Source organism: Orcinus orca, chromosome 8 (genome assembly GCF_937001465.1).
Source record: "Orcinus orca chromosome 8, mOrcOrc1.1, whole genome shotgun sequence".
NCBI lineage: Eukaryota > Metazoa > Chordata > Mammalia > Artiodactyla > Delphinidae > Orcinus > Orcinus orca.
The window spans coordinates 1,726,196-1,737,163 of NC_064566.1; the positions used below are offsets into that span (position 1 = coordinate 1,726,196).

Consider the following 10,968-nt stretch of genomic DNA (forward strand, 5'->3'; position numbering starts at 1 on the left):
GGGTGCTGCGTCCCCACCCTGGCACCCTGTACAGAGGGGCTCAAGGAAAATGAGACGGGGGTGAAACAGGATGGAGGTACATGCTGGCGGCCCAGGAGCGTGGGAGACTGACCGGCAGTGACCCGGTGGCCTCAGCACAGAGATGGGCCACGTCTGGGGCAGGAGATGGCTCCCCCTGCTTCTCCTACCCCGTGGGCTCTGTGAGGTGAGGGAGCAGGGAGGGGCGTGTGGCCCGGGGCGGGGTCTGAGGGAAGCCGGCCACCCAGCCCAGCACTGTGAGTGGTCAGTTACCCAGTGTCACACCCTCCCGCCCCACCAGCCAGGCCAGGAGGGTGGGGGCTGTGGGCTTTGCTCAATCATTTACATATGTTGGTTGAACCCCTATAGAACCCCATTTATGGCCCCCAGGATGCAGCAGGGCCCCGATCGGGCACAGATGCTGGCCCCAAGGCTGACACTCTGGGGAGGCTAGACGTGGGGGGCTCCCCAGGACTCCCCTCTCCCCCTGCTCTCGCTCTGGGCACAGCGGGGAAGGGTGCAGCCTCCGCTCTCCCCAGCCACAAGCTCGGGGGTTCAGACCCCTTCCCCATCACCCACCCCACCTGAGCGCTGGGTCTGGCCAGGACCTCAGCTCTAAAGGGGACTTAGAGTAGCCCCTGGCCCAAGTGGGTAATGGGGACCGGCCCCCAGGGAGTCCCCAAGGAGAAGGGCTGCGGGACTCACTGCCCCCATCCACCTGCCTGGCCAGCTGAGCCTGTTGTTTGAGGTCAGAGGTCCCCCAGCTGCACCCAGACGCTGGGGTCAGCCCAGGCACAGCACCTCAGGCTGGGCATCCAGTGCCCCCAGTCCCCTGCCTGCCCCCGCCCGCCTTCCGAGAGCCCCTGGTGTGTAATCCGGGGAGAGGGACGGACAGAGGGGAGGGGGAGCCTCGTCTCACCTGCCTGCTGAGGCCCCCCGGCCCCCCCAGACTCAGACCCTCTCCACCCTCCCCTGCACCTGTACCCCCACGGGAAACAGCCTCTCCACTCCCACAAGGCAGCCAAGCCTGGTGCGTCCCTCAGTGGTCCCTCCTGCAAGGCCTGTCCCCCGGTGGTCACGCTGTCACTCCATCCGGCTTCCTCTTCGCCCACTTGGGCCCCTGGAGGACCCTCCCCACACACACATTTTGAATCCATCCTCAGAGTTGCCACCGAAGGCATCCAAACACTGGAGAGCGTCCCGCCCTCCTCTGAGTCCTCCCTGGGGCCCCACTGCCCGAGGTCAGATATCAGCTCCTTGCGGGGCTTCGAGACCCCAGGACCTCTGCCCGCCTCTCATCCGCTGCTGCCCTCCCACCTCCATTGGCTGGTATCGATTTTAAACGTTCTCTCCCAGTTATCTGATTATTTGGTATTGATCTGGAAACCAGGGCTGAGTCCTTCGGTAAAGCAGTGAGAGTGGGCAGTGTTGATTGCTATTCGTTTTCCTTAATCGTAAGAACGGAAACCCCATTACCCCATGCCACCGCAGTTTGGATACCGAGGACCCCGCCTCTGCTCCCCAGCCTACGTCTCCATCTGCACGACCCCGCCTTGTCCACAGAAGGCTGCTTAGGGCCCTTGGGCCTCCCTCCAGAGAGACCCACCAGCTCCTCAACGGGAAGCACCAACGGTTTAAGGCTCCGGCCCCACTCTCTGCTGCATCCACCCAATGGGATCCCTGGAGCCTGGGCGATCCCGGTCCCAGTGTTGAAAGATACCCCATTCTCAGCAGACCCGACCTGACTCCCGCTCCGGGCCCGTCATGACGTGGGGCCCCCTCCCCGCCCACGTGGGAGCCGGTACTGGACAGTGGATCGTGACTCCCTTCCTTTCTGGGCACCGCCCATTTCTCCGTCGGGTCTCACCAGGGCAGCCAGGACGCAGAGCTCCTCTCCGTGGTACCAATCATGTAGACGTAATGCTATCAGAGCTTGTTCGAGGGAGAAAGACCCTGGGAGCCTCTTGTTGGGGGCCTGGGAGCCCAGGGGCAAGGTTAAGGGGCCCTGTGACTCCCTCAGCCTGAGGCTCCCCCACCCCGCAAGCAGGACAGGGACCACCTCTGTCCTTCTCCCTGGGGCGGGGCCTCCTCCAGCTGCCCTCGGCTAAGATTTCCAGTGGTCCGGAGGCTAAGCGGTAACCCAACGCCAGGCCGCCCTCAGGCCTCAGATGGTGGCCAGGAGGAGCACCCCTGTGAATAGTGAGTGCACGTGGCCGTGCGGCTCTGGGGGTCCCATGGCCGGTGGGGGGTCGGGGTGCGGGAACTCTGATGTCCATCCTGGGCCTTGGACCCCCACCAGTCTCAGTGCAGCCAGGGTCAGAGCCTCCAGGTCTCTTCTCCTGTCTGGGCCCAGGGCCCTCACCCCTCCTCATACCCAGAGCAAGACTGAAGGGGAGGCCAGGGGACCCCTGAAACGCCTGACCAGGCCCCGCACCATCACCGCAAACTGCCCCAGAGGGACAGATTCCACACCTTGGGGGTCTCCTAAGAGACATCTCACTGTGCCCTTAATTACGCCCCGATCCCTCCCTGCACGAACCCTAAACTATCCCTCACCCTCTGGTGGCTGACCTGTCCTCCCTCCCTTGACCCCCCAAGACACAGGGAGGCCCTCCTGGCCTGAGACCCCTTGTCCATCTCTGCCCCTCATCCTGCACAGTCAGCGCTGGCCTGGACTCCTGCAGTTACTGAGCCCTTGGCCGCCCCACTTTCCAAAACACACCTGCCAGCCCCCAGGGTCCCCTGGCCTGCCACCGCCCTCGGAAGAACCCTAGACCCCCAGCCCTCCCCTCTCCCAGCTCATTCCCCTGTGGCACTCTACGGCCTGGGGTCTCTGCTCTCCCCGGGGCCAAGAGGCCCCCAGAGGGCTGGTCCTGTCCTGTCACCTCGGCCGCTCTGAGCTCCTGTCACTACTCTCAATTCTCTAGTTTATGAGGTGGGAGCTCCAGGAGGACAGGGCCCCCCGGTTGAGAGCTGGGCCGAGAAGGCCAGTGGAGATAACCCTACCCCACCATGCCTCTCACACCCGAGGTAGCGCATTCTTTATCCCTATTTTAGACTCACGGAGCAAGAGGCTGACTACGCAAAGGACAAGGACAGACCACACATGACAGCAAGGTCTGACCCACATGAGAAGTCCAGGAAGACCAGCCACAACCTCTGCAGAAATCGGCCCAGAGGGTCAGGCCGTGGCCAGGACCACCGGCTTCCCTATTTTTGTTCCCAACCCAGGACCGCCCAGAGAAAGCCAAGGAGCCCCCAAGGCACTCCCACTGCGCCTGGATGGTTAGCTACGTCCATCTCCCCCAGGGCTGGCAGCCTCCAATCGGAACACAGCGAAGCTTCCTTGCTCTTTCAGCTTTACTGAGATGCAATTCACATACCATCAATTTCACTCCTTTAAAATGTACAGTTCAGGGGTTTTTATGTGCTCGCAGAGCTGTGCCACCATCAGCACCACCTAATTTCACATTTCAACACCCCAAGGAGAGACCCCGCAGGTACACATTAGTACTCACTCCCCCCGCCCCCCCGCCCCACCCCCCCACCCCCACCCCCACCCCCCGCAGCCCCAGGCAACCGCTAATCTGCTTTCTATCTGTGCATTGGCCCATTCTGGACATTTCCCCAAAACGGACATTTCCCATAAACAGAAATATAACACGTGGCCTTCTGTGACTGGTTTCTTTCACTCAGCCTCATGGTTTCAGGGTCACCCACATTGTAGCCTGTGTCAGTGCTTCCTTCCTCTTCACGGTTGAATGGTACTTCACGGTACGGCTACTCTATATTTTGTGTATCTATTCAGCCGTCAGTGGGCATGTGTGTTGTTTCCACCCGTTAGCTGTCGTGAACAGTGCTGGACACATTTTTGAGAGGATGTACGGTTTCGTTTCTCTTGGGAATGTACCTAAGAGTCATTGCCGGGTGATGTGATAACTCCATTTGGCATTTTGAGGAACTGCCAGACCGTCCTCCAAAATGATTGCATCACTTTACATTCCCACCAGCAATGTTTGAGGGCTCCAGCCTCTCCACATCCTTCTAAACACTTGTTATTTTCTGTCTTTTTTGTGATAGCCATCCTAGTGGGTGTGAAGTGATCACTTATGGTGGTTTTGATTTGCATTTTTCCCTGATGATTAGTGATGTTGAGATCTTTCCATGTGCTTATTGGCTAACATCTATCTTCTTTGGAAACTGTTTATTCGGGGACTTCCCTGGCAGTCCAATGGTTAGGGCTCTGCGCTTTCACTGCCGAGCGCGTGGGTTTGATCCCTGGTCGTGGAACTAAGATCCTGCAAGCCGCCGGCCGAAAAAAAAAAAGAAGACAAATGTTGATTCAGATGCCGTGTCCATTTTTAAGTTGGGTTGTTCGCCTTTTTGTTGCTGTTAAGAGCTCTTTACGTGCTCTGGATCCTAGTGTCTTATCAGATATCTGATTTGTAAATATTGTCTCCCATTTCATGGGCTGTCTCTCCACTTTCTTGATGATATCTGTTTTGTTTAAGGGGGCAGCAGATCATGCTCAGAGACTGAGATTGTCTTTGCCAATACTTTATTTAACACAGGTTCACGGCGGGAGTTATAATAACATCACAAGCATACAGGATAATGTCTCTTAATAAGCCAATACAGAAATAACATACTCCAAACAAATGATAGATTAATTACCCCTTTGTTCCAGCCAAGGGGAAGTATAAGGAAGAAAGTCCACATTCAGTTGAGATGTACCTTTTGTACAAAGTTTTGGTTTCTCGGGGGAGCGGATGTCCCGCTGCCCGCGCAAAAATAAAAGTCCCTCTTTGCTAGAGCGCGTTGCTAGGGAACCACTGTGCTGGTGTTGGCCGGCTGGCTGATCTCCTTGGAGAGAAGGCTGCACCGTTTGTCACCACTGCCGATAAAGGAATCACCTTTACCAGGGCGGGAGCTAATGCCCCAGGGGCTTCGGAGAGCTAGATCAGCAGTCTCGCCTGGTCCTCACAGACTCTTGGTATTTACAGCCCTAATGTCCGGCACCAGAGCTGCTTTTTCACACGGTTCTTACTGATAAGCCCCCAGGGAGCCCTGAGCTGCTGAGCTCCGATAATAACACAACATCCTGACACGGTTCATTCTTATATCAAAACTTTATTTCTATTTTGTTTGTTTTGTCTTTAATTTTAATTTTATACTGGAGTATAGTTCATTCACAGTGTTGTGTTAGTTTCAGGCGTACAGCAAAGTGATTCGATGATACGTACACGTATATCTATTCTTTTTCAGATTCTTTTCCCATATAGGTTATTACAGCGTATTGAGCAGAGTTCCCTGTGCTATACGGTAGATCCTTGTTGATTCTCTATCTTATATATAGTAGTGTGTATATGTTCATCCCCACCTCCTAATTTATCCCTGTCCCCAAAACAACTTTACTTCTAAAAACAACTTCTATTTTCTGTCTTTGCCATAACCAAGTGGATTAAAACAACTTCACTTAAATCATCAAGTGGATTTGAAATCATATCAATCAATACGCAATATCCTTTGACACATGAAAGTTTAAAATTTGACCAAGTGCAATTTACCTATTTTTTCCTTTTTCTTTCTTTCTTTCTTTTTTTTTTTTTTGGCTGAGCTGTGTGGCTTGTGGGATCTCTTAGTTCCCTGACCAGGGATTGAACTTGGGCCACTGCAGTGAAAGCACCGAGTCCTAACCACTGGACCACCAGGGAGTTCCCTACTTATTTTTTTCTTATTTCGCTTGTGCTCTGGGAGTTGTATATAAGAAACCATTGTCTAACACAAGGTCACGAAGGTTTATGTCTTTCTCTAAGAGTTTTATAGTTTCAGCTCTTACATTGAGGTCCATGATCCATTTTGAGTTAACGTTTGTGTACAGGGTGAGGTAGGGCCCCAACGTCATTCTTTCGTCTGTGGATATCCAGCTGCCCCAGCACCAGTTGTTGAAAAGACTGTTCTTTTCCTCATCGAATTGTCTCGGTGTCCTTGTGGCAAGCCACCATGAATGTGAGGGTTTATTTCTGGACTCTCAATTCTAGTCCACTGATCTGTTCGTCTGTCCTTAATGCCAGTGCCACACTGCCTTGATCTCTGTAGTTTTGCAGTAAGTTTGAATGGGGAAGTGTGAATCCAACAACTTTCCTCTTATTTTTCCAGTTTCTTCTGGCTATTCTGGGGCCCTTGCATTCCCATATGAATTTTAGGATCAGATTGTAAAAAGCCAGCTGGGATTTTGATAGGGGTTTCGTCGAAGCTTTAGATCAGTTTGGGGGAGTATTGGCACCATAAACATATTAGGTCTTCTGATCCATGAATACCAGTTATCTTTTCACTTAGTTAGATGTTCTTTAATTCCTTCTGACAACGCTTTGTAGTTTTCAGTGTACAAGTCTTACGCTTCTTTCGCTCCATGTATTCCTAGGTATTTTGTTCATTTGCTGCTGTTACACGTGGGATTGTCATCATAATTCCACGTTTGGATTGCTCATTGCTAGGTATAGAAATAAAATTGATTTTTGTATATTGATCTTGTATTCTGCCAATTGTTGAACACACTTATTAGCTTTAATTTTGTGTGTGTGGCTCTCTTAGGATCTTCCATACACAACATCATGTCATCTGCAAATAGAGGTAGTTCAATACTTCATTTCTAATATGGGTGCCTTTATACTCCTTCTTCTTGCCTCAATGCTCTGGCCAGAACCTCCGGGACAATGTTGAATAGAAGTGGCAGGAGTATGCAGCAACATGGATGGACCGAGAGATGATCATACTGAGTGAAGTAAGTCAGAAAGAGAAAGACAAATAGCATATGATAGCACTTATATGTGGAATCTAAAATATGACACAAATGAACTTATCTATGAAACAGAAACAGACTCAAGGACACAGAGAACAGACTAGACTTATGGTTGCCAAGGGGGAGGTAGAGTGGGGGAGGGATGGATTGGGAGTTTGGGATTTTATTTATTTATTTATTTATTTATTTATTTTGGCTGCACCAAGTCTTAGTTGTGGCATGTGGGATCTTCAGTTGCAGCATGCAGACTTCTTAGTTGCGGCATGCATGCGGGATCTAGTTTCCCCACCAGGAATCGAACCCGGGCCCCCTGTATTGGGAGCACGGAGTCTTACCCACTGGACCACCAGGGAAGTCAGGAGTTTGGGATTACACATGCAAACTATTATATATAGAATGGACAAAAAACAAGGTCCTACTGTATAGCACAGGGAACTATATTCAATATCCTGTGATAAACCATAGTGGGAAAGAATATGAAAAAGAATATATATGTATAACTGAGTCACTTTGCTGTACAGCAGAAATCAACACAAAGATAGTGGCAGGATGTGGGGTCCTTGTCTCGTTCCTGACCTTAGGCGGGACGCTCTCAGACTTTTATCACTAGGTGTGAGGTCAGCTGTGGGTATTTGTAGACGCCCCTTATTGGATGGAGGACATTCCCTTCTATTTTGAGTGTGCTAAGTGTTTTCACCATGAAAGAATATTGGGTTTGTTTTTGTTTGTTTGTTTGTTTGTTTGTTTTTGTGGTACGGGCCTCTCACTGCTGTGGCCTCTCCCGTTGCGGAGCACAGGCTCCGGACGCGCAGGCCCAGCGGCCATGGCTCACAGGCCCAGCCGCTCTGCAGCATGTGGGATCCTCCCGGACCGGGGCACGAACCCGTGTCCCCTGCATTGGCAGGCGGACTCTCAACCACTGCGCCACCAGGGAAGCCCGAATGTTGGGTTTTGTTAGATGCTCTTCCTACATCCGTTGAGATGATCACGTAATTTCTGTCCTTTATTCTATTGATATGGTGTAGTACATTTTTCAGATGTTAAACTCCTCCTTTTTTTTGTTTTTTTCCCAACATAAACCTGTCTCCCTTGGGGGCGGCCTTCGAGTCCCTGCCAAATGCAGCGAGGGCGGCTGATTCCCTTGTACGTAGCAGGCTCTGCAGATACAGCCGGTTTGTCTCATTTAGGTGGTCTTTGTTTATTTCCACAGGAAACGAAGGCAAAGAGGCGGGGTTCAGTGATTCACCGGCTCCCCCCCGACAGACCATGTGCCCCAGGAGAGCAGTGAGTCACCAGCTATGGGCAGAGAAGCTTCTCCACCAGACAAGCTGCAAGGAGGCCCTGGCCTCCTGCCTCCCATGGGCCAGGCCTTGCTCACGTGCCTGGGCCTGTGGTCATGTTCCGTTGCAGGCAGGGACACGGTGGAACCAGCCCGAAGTCACTGGGAGGGGAAGACTCAGGCCAAACCCAGCTGGGCAGCAAAGCCTGCTGGTCCTGCCGAGCTGCCGGCTGTATCCCCATCAGCTCCCCTTCCTAGGGCAGCCAGGGCTGCAGGGCAAGGGAAGCACAGGGACGGGGTGTCCCATCCCAGGCATAGCAAGCTCTGCCTCGCCTCCCTCATTCTCTAACGCAGCCCCTCTGGGAGCTTGTCCATGCGTCCTGGAGCTGGGATGGAAAGTGTTGCAGTCCAGCCAACACCGGGAGCCTTCCCCAGGACATCCCCGCGGGGCGCCCCCTGCCCCCGATCACACTGGCACACACATCATGTCACCGCTCCCTGGGATACGTACTGTTGTGTCAACATGACCGGGCCCAGGCGCCCAGGCGGGACATTACTTCTGGGGGAGTCTGGGGGGGTGTTTCCAGGTGAGATCAGCATTGAATCGCGGACGCAGGAGAGCAGGTGGGAGGGCACCATCTGGTCCCCGAGGCCTGAACAGAACACAAGGCAGGGGAGGGAGAACGTGCCCTTTTCTGGCCCCACCCCTTGAGCTGGGACAGCTCCTGTCACCTCCTCCTGCCCTTAGACTGGGGTTTACACCATCCGCTCCCCTGGCTCTCAGGCCTCCAGACTCAGACTGGACGACATCACCCAACTGGCCTTCCTGGGCCGCCAGTGTGCAGACGGCAGGTCATTCCCAGCCCCCATAACCACGCGAGCTACCTCACAGGGGCAAGGCCTGAGGCTCCCCTGTGGAATACCCCCAGTCACTCCCACTGGGGCCAGAATCCAGTGCAGCTCCACTCTGACCTTCAGGCCCAAGAGCCAGCCCACCTGGCCCCTGACCTCACCGCTGGCCCCAACCTCAGACCTCAAGTCCAGCCCTTCCCACATCCTCTGCGCCCACCCCACCAGCTTCCTTTCCACTCCTCCAAGCTACCCCTCTGCCTGGAAAGCTCCCCCCAGCACCCCTCAGGGTTGGCTCCATGGCTGATTCCTTCCAGGACCCACGGGGAGGAGTGCCACCCCCACCTGTCACACATCCTCAGAACTCCCCCCCCTTTGCAGCACTGACATGATCATCGTGGGGTGACATCTGTCACCCTCACCAGGGCCGAAGGTCCTCAAGCGAAGGGGTCCTGGCTGTCCAGCTCCTCACAGCGAGCGCCTGGAATAGGCCTGGCACACGGCTGGCACCCACTAAATGCAGGACTGAAGCAGAGAGAACAGAACAAGCCGGCCAGGCGCGACCCACTTTGGGGGATGGCGGGCCGAGGACGCAGGTGCGTGGTTTTGCCACTCCCTGAGGGGGGGCTCTCTGCCCCCCCCTTCCCCAGAGGGCCCAGGGAAGGGACAGCCCACACCTTTGGCAGGAAATGTCCCTATCACTGTGGGCAGCAGGGAGCTGATGGGAGGGCAGGGTGCCCAGGGCACCTAGACAAGCGATTCTTCACACTGAAGACCTGTTCTGCCTCCTCTTCGACAGAAAGAATCTGGCAGACCCCCAAAGTTGGTACCTCTGTTGTAACGTCCCTTCGACACCCACAAACCCCACAGTTGTGCCTGTGGCTCTTACATACGCGTGAAGCCAAAACAAACTTTACAATAAGTCACCAAGGAAACTACAAAACTACCAGAGTCCCGATGAGTACGACCGCCCTGCTCCGGCCGCCCACTGCTACTGAAATTCAAACCACTGTACAGTGAGCAAAATGAAAACTTCAGTCCCCAGCGGTAGCACTGGCCACCTTGCAAGTGCTCAGTAGTCACTCGTGCCAGGGTTACTGCAGACGCAGAGCTCTCATCTCTCCAGCTGCATACAATGAAAACTTCAGTCCCCAGCAGTGGCGCTGGCCACCTTGCAAGTGGTCAGTAGTCACTCGTGCCAGGGTTACCGCAGACGCAGAGCTCTCATCTCTCCAGCTGCACGTCACCTTGCTGTCACCTGGGGAGAATGCTTGATGACTCGCCTCTCTGCCTCCTTAGCCCTCTGCCTCCTTAGCAGGAGTGTGGGGCCGGCCCCCTGCGGTACTGGCGCCACCAGGCTGTGCCTGAAATACACAGCACCTGGAGGTTCCATAAGCGGCTTGGGCCTCTTGGACACAACCCTGGCCTGGGGGACACCCTGTCTGTGACCTTTCCAGCACAGACTCTTCCAACAGCCCTCAGGGACTCCCCCTTCCACGGGACAAGGGCTTGGCGGCCTAGGCTCGCCTTCCGGGACCTTCAGGCCAGGGCCGCATCAACCGCCACCCGGGTTCCTATCCCGGGAGCGCTGTGAACCAAGCGCGCTGCTATCTCGCCAGAGCTGGCGCCCGTGCATCACCTCCTCCGCGGGGCCTGCTACCATAGTCCCAGGCGCCTGAGGGAGGAGGGGAAGCAGTTTTCCCCGCCTGCAGGCCTGTCCTCCGGCGCGGCCCCTTAGGGGAATCCGAGCGCGCCTGCAGCCCAGGGACGCGTGCCGCGCCTGGCACTCTGTGCCCAGGCCCCGGGGTCCTGACTGCACCAGGTCTGACACCCCGATGTGTGTGAGCGAGGGGGGAAGGGACGTGCGTCCCGCCCCCCGGGGGCTGGGCTGGGGGCTGCGGCTGCTGCCTCTCCGCGGTCGGGCGGCAGGGTCGGGGGCGGGGCCTCGGGGGCGTGGCCTCTGCGCCCTATAAGTGACGGAGTGGGGCGCGCGCCCGGCCAGAAAGCGAGCGCGCAACGG

At 55.2% G+C, this 10,968-nt stretch overlaps 1 long non-coding RNA gene across 1 annotated transcript; it reads right to left on the minus strand.

Annotated features, from left to right (window-relative positions):
* Positions 1-5,580: 5,580 nt before the first annotated feature.
* LOC125965261 (uncharacterized) lies at positions 5,581-10,922 on the minus strand. Its single transcript, XR_007478958.1, has 2 exons — positions 10,120-10,922; positions 5,581-10,009 (listed from the first exon to the last, which is right to left on the minus strand). It is a non-coding gene; the product is annotated as an uncharacterized LOC125965261 (long non-coding RNA).
* Positions 10,923-10,968: the final 46 nt, after the last annotated feature.